General features: G+C 41.2%; 1 protein-coding gene across 1 annotated transcript in view; it reads left to right on the top strand.

Moving 5' to 3' along the window:
* Positions 1 to 13852, top strand: part of Thada (THADA armadillo repeat containing) — a 302624-nt gene that overhangs the window by 118279 nt on the left and 170493 nt on the right. The window lies entirely within an intron of this gene.

Below are 13852 nucleotides of genomic sequence, written 5' to 3'. Positions count from 1 at the left end.
TTGCAAAAATTAAGTTCTTGGGGTTATTTAAAAAGGAAAACTGAATTTTTAAAGTTCACTAATGCTTTCTTAATTGCCCATACTCCTTGCTACCTGACCCTGGTCATTTCTTCACATGACCTCATGTTTTTCTGTATGCCCTTTCCACTTCAGCTACAGGGCATCTCAGCGATTCCTGCAGGTCCAGGGTAGTAAGCTCATTTTGCTTCTGTTTTTTTGTTTGTTTTAGGATGCCTTCATTTCTCCGTGTGTGTGTGTGTGTGTGTGTGTGTGTGTGTTAGTACAGAGGGGAGGGGGATCTTGGTAGACAGCCTCGACTGGCCTTGAACTCAAGACCCTCTTTCCTTTGTGTCCCAGGTGTGGTGCAAGTACAGGCAGATGTCACCACCCTAGTTCTCCCTAACTTTTAAGTTAGAGTTCTACTAAGTATATGATTCCTGGTTCATGGGTTATTTTTTGGCCATCAGTCTGGCTTCTAGAGCGTCCGACGAGAAGTCTGCTGGCAGTTTTCTTACTCAGACTCCTGTGTGGTGGAGGCCTGCTTCCTTTCACTACTTCCTGCTGTCTTCATTTTGATGATAACATGTTTAGGGGTATGGCTTTCTCGGATGTCTCTTGGCAGAGTTTGCTGAGCTTCTTTTATGCTGATCCTCATCTTCCTTCAAATAGGACTTCACATAATATTCCTTAGACCCTGTCTCTGCCCCTTTCTCCTTTTCCTTTAGAAACTGATGGTGTTTATGGTGGTCTCAGTGGTGTCCCGCACCACTTCTGGGCTCCGGCAGCATTTCTGAACTTTTTGTTCTGTTGCGCAGGTACAGTCTCTTGGTTTTCCTCTGTCCACCTTGAGTATTCTTTTTCCCTCAGTGAAACTTCCACTTTGTTATTCTCCTTTTCAGCGCTAGAATTTCTTCGCTTATTTATTTAGGTTTTTCTCTCTGGAGTGGTAGGTTTTTGTTAATACATTATTTTCTTGACTTTCTCCATGTCTATTTTTTAATTCTTCAAACATTTTTAAGACAGTCATTTTAAAGTCTTTGTCTAGCAAGTCCACACATTGGTCTTTCCTGGGGGCAGTTTGTTGTATTTTCCCCCCTGTGAATGGGTGATTTTTCCTTTTGTTCAAAACTGTATATTTCAGTCTACTGTATGTACCGAGGGTGTGGAGCTGGGCTGGTGTTTTGGTTGTTGAAGACTGTGTCATTGTGAGGAGTAAGCCCAAGGTAAGCAAGAACCTCCTCACTGGGTGTGTGGGCTTCCTTTCTAGGTATCTTTAGAAATATGATCCTTTCTCCAAGTCTGGTTTTCAGAGGGGAACAGCTGGAACTAGGTTAAACACATGATTCTTTGAACAGACTCTTTTGACTATGCAAGCCCAGCAGGTGATCTGCTGAGGTGTAGTATGTTTCATACCTGAAGTTTAAAGACAGAAAGGAGAAAACCGTGTGGCCACAGAGCCATAATCATGTAACCACAAGCCAGGAAATGTTGGCCATCACCAGAAGGTGCAAGAGATGAAGGTGGAATTCTCTCAGGGAGCCTCCAAAGGGACTCTGCTGACATCATCAGTACTAATTGCAGATTTCTAGCCTCAAGAACATAGTAATTCGACATAATAAAGTAGCTTGTATGTTCCTTGTTACTGATTCTTCCTTCAGTGTAACTCAGTGCTTTAATTATAACACTTTTCTGTAGAAAAAACCACCATGAAATTTAGTGTCTAAACTAACAGTTTATAATTTCCCACAACGTTAAGGGCTAGCTGGATTCAGCCAGATAATTCTTTTTTATTTATTTTTTTTATTGATATTTATTGAGCTCTACATTTTCCTCTGCTCCCCTCCCTGCCTCTCCCCTCCCCTCTTCAACCCTTCCCCAAGGTCCCCATGCTCCCAATTTACTCAGGAGATTTTGTCTTTTGCTACTTTCTACTTACTTCCCATGTAGATTATAACTATGTAAGTCTCTCTTAGTGTCCATATTGTTGTCTAAGTTCTCTGGGATTGTGGCTTGTAGGCTGGTTTTCTTTGTTTTTGTTTAAAAAAGCACTTATGAGTGAGTACATGTGATAATTGGCTTTCTGTGTCTGGGTTACCTCATTCAAAATGGTGTTTTCTAGCTCCACCCATTTTCCCACAAAATTCAAGCTGTCGTTATTTTTTTCTGCTGTGTAGTACTCCATTGTGTAAATGTACCACATTTTTCTTATCCATTATTCGATTGAAGGGCATTTCGGTTGTTTCCAGGTTCTGGCTATGACCAAAAAAGACCCTGCTATGAACATAGTTGAGCACATGTTCTTGTGGCACAATTGAACATCCTTTGGATATATACCCAGAAGTGGTATTACTGGGTCTTAAGGAAGGTTGTTTCCTAATTTTCTAAGAAATTGCCACACTGACATCCAAAGGGGTTGTACTAGCTTGCATTCCCACCAGCAATGCAGAAGTGTTCTTTCTTCCCCGCAACCTCTCCAGTATAAGTTGTCATCAGTGCTTTTGATTTTGGCCATTCTTACAGGTGTAAGATGGAATCTCAGAGTTGTTTTGATTTGCATTTCTCTGATGATTGAGGATGTTGAACATTTCCTTAAGTCTCTTTCAGCCATTTTAGATTCCTCTGTTGAGAGTTCTCTGTTTAGGTCTATACTCCATATTTTTAAATTGGATTATGTGTTCTTTTGGTGTCCAATTTCTTGAGTTCTTTGTATATTTTGGAGATCAGACCTCTGTCTGATGTGGGGTTAGTGAAGATCTTTTCCCATTCTGTAGGCTGTCGTTTTGTCTTGTTGACTGTGTCTTTCGCTTTACAGAGCTTTTCAGCTTCAGGAGGTCCCACTTATTAACTGTTTCTCTCAGTGTCTGTGCTACTGGGGTTATATTTAGGAAGTGGTCTCCTGTGCCAATGCGTTCAAGTGTGCTTCCCACTTTCTCTTCTATAAGGTTCAGTGTGGCTGGCTTTATGTTGAGGTTTTGATCCATTTGGACTTGAGTTTTGTGCACGGTGATAGATATGGATCTATTTTCATTCTTCTACATGTTGATATCCAGTTATGCCAGCACCACTTGTTAAATATGCTTTCTTTTTTCCACTTAATATTTTTTGCTTCTTTATCAAATATCAGGTGTTTGAAGAAGTGTGGATTGTTATTCAAGTCTTCTATTCAGTTCCATTGGTCCTCCTGTCTGTTCTTATGCGAATACCAGGCTGTTTTCAGTACTGTAGCTCTGTAGTAGAGTTTGAAGTCAAGGATTTTGATGCCTCCATAAGTTCCTTTATTGTACAGGATTGGTTTGGCTATCCTGGGTTTTTTGCTTTTCCAAATGAAGTTGAGTACTGTTCTTTCGAGGTCTTTGAAGAATTTTGCTGGGATTTTGATGGGCATTGTGTTGAATCTGTAGATTGCTTTTGGTACGATTGCCATTTTTACTATGTTAATTCTGCCTACCCTAGAGCATGGGAGATCTTTCCACTTTATGGTGTCTTCTTCAATTTCTTTCTTCAAAGATGTAAAGTTCTTGTCATACAAGTCTTTCATTTGTTTAGGTAGAGTTACTCTGAGATATTTTATGCTATTTGTGGCTGTTGTGAAGGGTGTTGTTTCTCTGATTTCTTCCCCAGCCCCTTTATCATCTGTGTACAGGAGGGCTACTGATTTTTTGAGTTAATCTTGTAACCTGCTATATTGCTGAACGTGTTTATGAGTTGTAGATGTTCCTTGGTAGAATTTTTCAGATATTTCTTTTGTACCATGTAACATCATCTGAAATGATCTCAACTAGAACCAGGAGCACAGATGACTAGACTGATGGGATTTCTCCAGCAGGGTAGTTAGAGCATCAAAAGAGTGAATACAGAAGTTGCCTTGCCTCTTAAAAGCCTAAGCCCAGACTAGCACAGTGCCATCTCCACGACCTCCTTTGATCACAGCAAGTTACAAGGCATTCTGGAGGCAAGGAGTGAGAAGTACACCTACATTTTGAAAGAAAGGAGAAGCGTACACCCAGGGGAAGGAGGCTGTGGCTCATCTCTGTGAACAGTCTATCATAGATCCCTTACAAAATGACCATGAAGTCAAAGTCCTACATGATTCTGAGACTTCTGAGGTCATGGACTTCAACCAGAAACATTTTCTTTTTAAATTTTTTTTTACATTTGTGTGTGTGTGTGTGTGTGTGTGTAGATACTTAGGTGCTGTTGTGTACATGTGGAGGCCCAACTCATGGGTGTTGGTTCTGTCCTTACACCATGTGGGTCCTAGGGACTGAGTTTGGATTGCCGGGCTTGGCGAAGTGCCTTTGCCTGCTGAGCCATCTCACCAGCCCAAGAAACATTTTCTAAGAAACAATTCCTTATGTTAAAAAAAAAAAAAAGGCCATATAAGCTGCTGAGATGGAAACTCGCACATAGAGGAATTTAAGAGAGGCATACTGACTCACTTCCTGGCAGTGAATGAGAAATGTGTTTCCAAGCCCTCTCCTGGACCAGTGGCTTTCCAAGGGATGACCACCCTCCCCCTCTCTGGATAGAGTATTCTAATGGGCACTGTGGCAGCTTGGGAACTGTTCATTTTCAGAGGACAAGAAGGGGGAGATGTGATTCCTGTTAGCACTTTGGTAGAGGGTTCACAGTGGCTTGAGGGTTTGTTCTGGGAGTGCCTAGGGTCGCACCCAGGCCTCTCTACTTGCAGCACGGGTCTTCTGTCACCCCCATCCTGCCCGCGGGCTTGGATTTTAGACTGACTCTGGAAATACTGATGGCAGCCTTCTTTTTTTCTTTGTGGTTGTTTCAACAAGACATAGGTAGACCATGATGTTCTCAAGTTTGGTGATCCATCCGCCTCAACCTCTTGGCTGCTGGGATTGTGGGCTTGCACCAGCCAGGACAGCAGGTTTATCTCTTTCTATTGTCACTCATTGGTGTGCTGACCTTGACCACTGCAGGAGATGCTGCTGCCAGCCCAGTTAGGGCTGAGGAGAAGCTTCTAAGAATAGAGTCAGAGATGGTCTGGTGGGGTTCCAAATCCAGATTTCTTTTTAATGAGTTATTTGTGTTTTATTAGTTTATATTTGATCATGTCCTTTTAATTCATGTGTGTGCTTTGTCTTCTTTGTAGGCCTGTTTCCATTTGGGGACATTGTTTTTCTTAAAATGAGCTTGCTGTTTTATCAGCAATCACTATGGCAAGCAGACAGCCTCTTAGCTGAATTTCTCTCCTCTGGGCTGGTTTTATTAGCCAGAATGTAGGGAGCAGCCCCATTTTGATAGTTTATTGGGTTCCCATTTGAAACATCAACTGCAAACCTCCAGGTTTTTGCTTTCAACATTTATTTGCATATAACAACAGAGTTTATGGTGTTTGCTCCATGGCCTCTGAATAAGACCTGTTTTTCAAAACTGGGCACAGCCTCCGCCTTTGCTGCTGTTTACTATGCAGCTCCTCAGGCCTGCATGCTTCTGCTTGCCCTTGCTCGCTTTTCCTTTTAGTCCCTTGTGCATTAGGCTATTGACCGCCGTTCTGCGATGATTGAGAGTGATATGAGCTGCATGTAGAGGGACTCTTGTGGAATAACTTCGTTTTCATTGCATTATTATTTGCATAGGGTTGCCTTTGTTAAAGCTCCAACGCATAGACTCCTGGCATTTTAACTTTTCCTCTGTGTGGCAGATCTTAAGGGCAGAGTTTTTAAAAGAGACTGAAGCTTGATTTCAGTGAAATGTTTGTGGGAAACATGGATGCGTGGGAGACAGTTTTGTGGAGTCAGTTCTTACTTCCCAAATTCTGAGGCTGGTCTGTCTTATTTCTGCAGTGTGTACTCCTGGCTAACTGACCCACAGCTTCCAGTCTCTGTCTTGCATTTCATGGTATAAGTGCTGGGATTACAGATAAGCACTTCTGCATCCAGCTTTTTATGTGGGTACTGGGGATCAAACTCGAGACATCAAGCTTGCACAGCGAGTGCTTTTACCCACTGAGCCGTGGGGGGGGGGGGGGTGTAAAGGTACCCAAGGAAGTCAGGAGCATCTGGGATTTCCTGATTCTATAGTTGTACGTGCTTGTGTGTGGTTGATGTGGGTACTGGAAACTAAATTCAGGCCCTCAATAAGTGTAATACATGTTCTCACTGAAGTTTATAATTTAAGTTTTTATCTATGTGTATATGTCTGCGTGAGTATATGCCTTGTGTGTGTGCCCTCTTAGGTCAGCTGTAATTACAGACAGTTGTAAATTGGGTGCTGGGAACTGATCACAAGTCCTCTTGGAGAACAGCAGGAGCTCTTAACCTCAGACCAAGATTTTTAAAGCTGTTAAATATTGGACTGGATTCAAAGTAGACCAAGTGATCTAAGCTTGGTTGCTTTCCCAGAACTCAAGGGCTAGAGCTGCAGCATTACCGTGATTAGATGGAATGTGCAGACATACCAAGTAACATACAAACATGATTGGAAGAAAAACCACTGTCCACATGACCGAGCCAAGGGGATAATGTCCTTTCATGTTAGTTTCCTGGTTAGTGCCCTGAAGGAACTTCTGAACTCTGGGAGAGTCCCAGAACACTCTCACAGACGCCGCTGTTTTTAGGTGGCTTCAGTTGAACTTGGAACTGAGTGTTTGTATTGTTTGAGACAAGGTTTACTCTGTAGCCAGGACTGGCCTTCCACTCACCATTCCCCTGCCTCCATCTCCCATATGCTGGAATTACACAAGTGTGTCAGCATACCTGGCGAACTTACCCTTGACATATCTGTAAGTGCAAGCAAGTAGATCATAGAGTAATACATAAGGAGAAGAGAGAGATGGACAGATCGGCACTTCAGATTGGTGACTAATGTGGAGGGTTGAGTTTATGGTTTAGATTTTTCTGTGGTATTTTATTATCTGAGTTTTCCTCCACAAAGAAAGTTAGGCTAGGCAGGTGTGTGGTATGAAGACTTGAATCTTAGCACTGTGAGGCAGAGACTGACAAGTCTCTGTGAATTTGATGCTAGCTTGGTCTACATAGTAAGTTTAGGGCTACATAGTGGGCCCTATCTAAACAAAACAAAAAGTAAGATAGGGGCTGTAGAAATGGCTCACACTAGTTAAAAGCCCTTGCTTCAGAGAACCTGGGTTTGGTTCCCAGCACCCACGTGGAAGATCACAAATACCTGCAACTCTTGTCCAGGGGATTCAGTACCCTCTTCTGGCCCCCTTCGGCTGGTTTATGTACGCAGTACGCTTAAACTCATGCATGCAAACACTGATAAGCATAAGTAAAATAAATACTCTTTAATCTTTAAAGTAAAAGAAGTTAGGCTAGCATAATTTTAATAACATTTTTAAAATAAAGCCAATCAGCACCAAGCAGATACTCCCATCAGTTTAGAAAACCTCCTGCTGCCTACCTGCTTTCTTCCAATGTTGGCCAGGCTCTGTGGAGTCAACACTGCACAGGTCAGGTGAGAAGTACCCACCTGATTCCTTTTGCCATAACTCTAGAGATGTAGCGTTCTGCATGTGACTTCTGTGTTAATCCAAGGGCCTACAGGTGGGGACAAAATGAATGGCTTGCACTTGTACATTCTTTGTCTGAGTTGTGAGTTGAATTGATAGACAACAGATTAACAGTTAAAGATTTAAGGGTTGGAGGGTGGCTCATTTGTGCATGAAGCTGGTCACATTAAAGTATATGTATAATCCCAGCACTCTTATGGTGAGGTAGGAAATGGAGGCAGAATAGCCTGGAAGATCATGGGCCACCTAGTCTGACATATTAGCTACAAACAAAAAAGACCCTGTCTCAAGCAAAGTGGAAGGCAAGGACAAACACTTGAGTTGTCTTCTGACCTCCATACAGTGGCATGCATGTAGTCATATGCATACATACACACAGCATACACTCTTGTGTGCATATGCTCATGCACACACAGATTAATAATAAAAATTAAAATTAAAAACGTTATTCATGTGCATATACACAAGAATCCCACCACATACTGAACTTGAAGACAAGTTAAATGATTGAAGCTTCATTATAACTACAAACAAGAACAGAGTCGTGGAGTTTTTTGAGTTAAACGTGGCTGAGGGGAAGGATTTCTGTAGTGAATAAAGGTGGCCATATTTCACAAATCATCTTGTCTCTGAGCAGTCCTTTTTACTATATGTATATATTGTCCCCAACGTAGATTTCATTTGTCACAGTAAATGTTGGAATACGAGCTTTCAGTAGCTGTCCCTGTGACTAGTTTCTCAGAGTAGTCAGGCCAGAATACGCCTGTGAAGTGTACTGTGGAGTGCCATATTTGGCATCCTGTGTTCATAGTTTGGGGAAGTTTTACCCAAAGGTGTTTCCGTGGTTGGCTGACATGCCCTTACCTGCTGAGACCAAGATTAGCATTTGTCTTGCACAGCTGAGGGAAAGCTGGTGTGCTGTCTTTACCCTGGCTTGTTTGTTTCTGCCAAGTCTGCCTGTTTATCCCACTCACCACTCAGGGCTCTTTTCCCTCTCTAGGAGGGTGTGCTGACGGTGGTTCAGCTCCCCCGCCTCCATCCTTTCTGTTATCTAAAAAGGCTGCAGGGCTAGTTTTGAGTACATAGATAAAAAAAAGTTTGAAATACCCTGTCTGTCTGAAGAATTTACCCTGAGGGCTTCTTATACCTTCTGTAGAGCTAGCATCAGCCTGTTGTTTGCTTGTTGGGTGAACTAGAATTGAACTGCTTGTAAGCCAATGAGATAAGCCTTATCTGTGCTTAAGAAATATCAAGTCCTCACAGGGTGTCTCAGTTTGCTAACAGTGCCATTTCTGGATTGCCAGGGAAGACTTGGTGGGGTTGCTTTCTTGCTGTCTTGCTCCTGATTCCTTTTTCCTTTGTCTGTCTAGTCCTTTGCTTCTTGCACTCAGTGCCTATTTCTTGTGGATCTTACTTGTTTTGAGATGATCAGCTTTTTTTTTTTCAACTTGCTAGAGACGGAACTCAGAGCCTCACATGCTAGGCAAGAAATGCTTTAGAACTGAGCTGCAGTCCCAGCCCCTGCCGCTGTTTATTGGATGCCAGCTCCAAACTGGGCATCATACTTAGTGTCTGAGATACAACGGGAAAAAGAAGATAGCTTTAGCCTCTGCCTGGGGAAAGAGTATATTCTGGCAGGAGAAAGAGGCGAACAGGAAGGTGCATGGACGACCTGCTGTATGATATGATGGGGGCGGCGTGGATTGTAGTATAGAACCAAGGAAATATACCTCACCCAGTTCTTTGGTGTGGATATGTTTTCTCTTTGTCTTAAAGCCTGTGTGTAGCATTTGTGCCATGGTATGCCATGTTTGGAGGTCAGATGGCAGTATGCAGAGGAGCTTGGTTTCTCTCCTACTGTATAGGTCCTTGTGATTGAATTCAGTCACTGGCTTGGCAGCAGCACCTTGACTTACTGAATCATCTTGCCAGCCCCCCTAACAGTTCATGAATGGAGTTGTTGACAGGTGGATCTTCTAATTGGGAGGTCATTGGGGTACCACATTTGAAGGGAATAAAGTAATGGGACACTGAGTCAATTCTCATAAGAGCAAATGGTTGTAAAAACAACCCTGTGTCTTACTATGGTTTCTATGGCTGTAATGAGACACGATGACCAGAAAACAACTTGGAGAGCAAAGGATTTATTTCAGCTTACACTTCCACATTATAGCCGCCTGGCATGAACGTTTGGTTCATGCTAAGTTGTGAGAATACTTCCTGGCAGGACATATAGCTCAGGTCTTCTGTGTCGCAGCCACTGGAACCCTGGCCTTTTAGGTGAGCTACAGGAGAGATGTGTTTTCTTAAAATAAGGCTATTAAGAATTTTAGATCAGGACATCTGTTTTGTCATTTGTCAGAGTCAAATATCTCCTTAGAAAATAACTTTTGTTTTCCTAATACCTGATAAACACACAGATGCTTATAGGCCTGTAGCATCTAGAATGATAGCAGCAATAAGAAAATAGTGAACCCTCTGTGTTTGAGATCTTCATCTGTGAACCCAGCCAACCATGGAATAATAATATTTGGAAGACACACTACATATGTTCTGAACATGGTCAGACTTCTATTCTTACCAATATTCGCTGGGCAGTGAAGTAAAACAGCATGTACAAAGCATTTATATTGTGTGGGTATGTCAAGTGTTATAAAAATGACTTGAAGGATGCTATGCCACTGTGTGAGTATTTATAAGTTCTCCTATCTGCAGGGGTCCTGGAGCCAACTCCTCCTCCCATAATGAGAAACAACTCTGTATTTTAAAAACGATATAATAAAACAAATTACTCAGCTCTGAGAAACAAAACAATTAGTTAAAATGTTCACAAAATGTTTAGCTTTGAGGTAATGTACTATATACCTCCAGGACAGAGTGGCTAGTAAATATTTTCTAAGATAACTGAATGAGGTAATTTGCTGTTTGGAACAATTAGCTTCGATTCAATTAAAATAATGCCTTTAATCATAGAGTAGAAGTTCAGCGGCCCTTTTATCTGGCAGCATTGTGGACAACAGAGCCCAGTTATCTATCAGGACAATTTCTAGATCACAGTCATATGGTTTGTATAAGTGAGACTGCTTGCCTTTGTAACTCACCTAAGAGATATTAGACCACTAGGAATGACTGACTAGTTCCTCTGCGGAGTGAATATGCTGCTTCTTGTATGGTAGTTAAGTGGAGAGGTATGTATGGGCAAGCGTATTGACATTTCCTCCTGTGGCGGTTTTAATAGTTCTGTCCCTCTTGTGTTGACTTGTTGCCCTTTACTTACTGGTTTCCGGCAGTTCTTCATATGTTCTGGTTACAATTGTGTAGTCCCATTTGTGACTTGTATTCTTGTCTTGAATTTAAAACATTTTACTATTGAAAATTTCAATGTATTTAAACAGGAATTGTCCCATTGCATCCATTACTCAGCTTTAACTGTTGTCAGCATTTATCATTTTGTCTTTCTTAATTCCTCCATTTCTTACTTTCCTGGAGCTTGTAAACACCGTGTCATTTTCCCTATAAATCCACTTGGAGTACATGACTAAAGGAATTTTAGAAGAAATACCACTGTGTTATTACCACATCTAGCAAAGTTAATTCCTCAGTATACAAACTTCCCTTAATGTTTTACAAGTTTTTCTGTATTTAATTTATTAGAACTGGGAACCAAGCAGCTTCTACATATTGCAATTCGTCTACTTTAGCTCATTTCTTTGAATTTTTTTTAGTCTCAAAAGCCTCTTATTTTGTAACACTTTATATTATTTTGTAGCTATTGGTTTATTAGTAGAAACTGGCTGTTTTCCTATGCAGTTTCCAAAATCTGAGTGCTCTTGCAATATTGTTTAGCTTTTTCTATTGGTCCTCCATATTTCTAATAAAATGGCATTAGAAGTACAAACTTGGTTACATTTAGATTTTTTCTTTCTTTTCTTGTTTTTTTTTTTGTTTGTTTTTTTGTTTTGGTTTTTGTTTTTTTTTTTTTTGAAACAGGGTTTTTTCTGGGTAGTTTTGGCTGCCCTGGAACTTGCTTTGTAGATCAGGCTGGCCTCCAACACAGAGATCCACTGGCCTCTGCCTCTCGAGTGCCAGGATTAAAGTTGTATGCCACCACTGCCTGGCAATCCTCCTGCCTCAGTTTTCCAAGTTCTAGGATCGAAGGTGTTTACCGTATCATACCCCTAGCCCCAGCACCAGCCTTTATTTCTGGATTACTGCCAAAGGCTAGATGGAAAGGCAGTATAGAAAACCACACAGCCCTTGGTTTACCAGACATGCGATGCTGATTAGGTGTCAGGTGCTAGGGGCTGCAGCCACTATTAATACTGAAGCTTGCATCCATTTTGTTGACAGCAATTTAAATTAAGTAAATGATGTATTAGACGAAATGCATGAATTTAGTCCTAATTTGTCAGGACTGATGACATGGAGACCTTATGGGGAAATTCCTCAAAAGCCAAGACTGTAAAAAACTTATTCTTTCACTTTTCCTTTTCGCTGTTTTTAGGCTTTAGATACAGTAGAATTTTATTTTGTATATATCAAAAGGCTAAAATTCAGTTTTAATGAATTACCATATTATTATTGATTTACTTATTTGGTTTTCTGGAATTCATTTTTGTTGTGGAAGTGTCTGTCATGTGTAGACCAAGCTGGCCCTAAATTTGCTGTGTAGCTAAGCTATTCTGATATGTCTTGCAACCCGAGGGATGAGTTCCCAACCTTGTACTTTATTGTAGCCTGTGGTGTGTCATATATATTTTAGAATCTCCATCTCATCACTTACACACATGGGGGGGGTGAGCAGAAGCAGACAGACAGGGACACAGAAAGGGGGACAGAGACAGACAGACAGGAACAATGGAGGGGGGCTGGTAGAGAGACAGGGACACAGAGTTTTTATTAGAATTATATTGCATTTGTACAGATTAGGAGTTTAATCTTTGTAATATTAAATGTTTTAGCCCTTGTGTAAAATGCATCTCCATCTTTGTAATTAAGGAGCATCTTACTAAAAATGTGATAGGGCAGGTAAGACGCCTCCCTAGGTAAAGGCACTTACTGATAAACCTGAAGACCTGAGTTCAATCCCTGGGACCCACATGGTGGAAGGAAATAAAGGAAGGGAGGGAGAACAAAAGAAGAGAGCAAGCCTGAATGCAGAAATGTATCAGAGATGGATTTAGATCATAGGCTTTGTGTGAAAGGCCGAGCCATAGCACATTCAGAAAACAGTTGTTACTCTGAAGAGGAAGAGATTTCTCAGTTGTATAAATACATGAGTCACAGAAAGGAAACTGATAAATTACTGGACTTAAATATTTTAAAATGTTCTCATCTAAAGACATTATTAAGAAAGAAGGCTGACTCAGCAGAGACGTGTATATGTTGTTTGTATGACAAAGGAAACAGCGTATTTTCAGAATGGGTAAAAGGGTTTGAATAGAAGGCCACACGATGCCCAAGCACAGGAAGACTGCTCAGCACCATCAGTCATCCAGGTATGCAAATCAAAATCACAGATACCCCAGGTTTCACTAAATGGAAAAACAAGATAAAAGCCATCAGCAAGCACTGTAAGTGGTAGAGATCCTCCAAAACTTTGCTTTTCTGTTGTTGGAGTATAAAGTCATGGAGCTGTTTGGGAAACTGTGTGTTTCCTAAATGATAAGCAGATTTCACATTTATTCTCAGATGTTAACCCAGAGAAATGAAGACATATGATCAAGAACAACCTTGTTTGAGAATGTCAGGATAGCAGTTGTGTTCAGAATGCCCCCTACCTCACTAATGAAAGGTACCGTGTCTGCGCACAGAATGAGTTACAAACATCTGTATTTACATGGTGCAATTCTGCTGAGGAGAAGAGTCAAACCAGTGCAGCCAGTGTTGTGGGAAAATCTCAGCAACTTTATGCCAAATGTGAAAAGCCAGACAGAAAAGTTATAAAATGTACCACTACATTTTTGTGAAAGTTTAAAATAGATGAAACTAAACTGTGGTAATCGAAATCAAATCAGTGGTTACTCGGGGAGGCAGAAGCTGGCTGGAGACAGAGCTTTATGGGAAATCATGAGTCTTGGTGGTAGCCAGTTTGCGTGTATGTGTGAGCCGACTGGCAACACAAGATCTGAGCAGTTTGCTGCCTGCAAAATGCTTCAGTTTAACCAAATGTGATATGAGTGTTCATTAATAGGAGCATATGTCTAGGGTTGAAACAGTGAGCAGGTTATGAGTGTTTCTTTATAGTTAGGCCTTTTCTAATTTCTTTAACAGGCAAGCCTCTTTCCTAAATGCTTTATTTACTAAGTATGAGCTTTTTGGCCTACTGTGTGTGCCGTCTGAAAAACTATTGTTATC

This window comes from Microtus pennsylvanicus, chromosome 21 (genome assembly GCF_037038515.1).
Source record: "Microtus pennsylvanicus isolate mMicPen1 chromosome 21, mMicPen1.hap1, whole genome shotgun sequence".
Taxonomy (NCBI): Eukaryota; Metazoa; Chordata; class Mammalia; order Rodentia; family Cricetidae; genus Microtus; species Microtus pennsylvanicus.
This window is presented reverse-complemented; position numbering and strand designations above follow the sequence as displayed.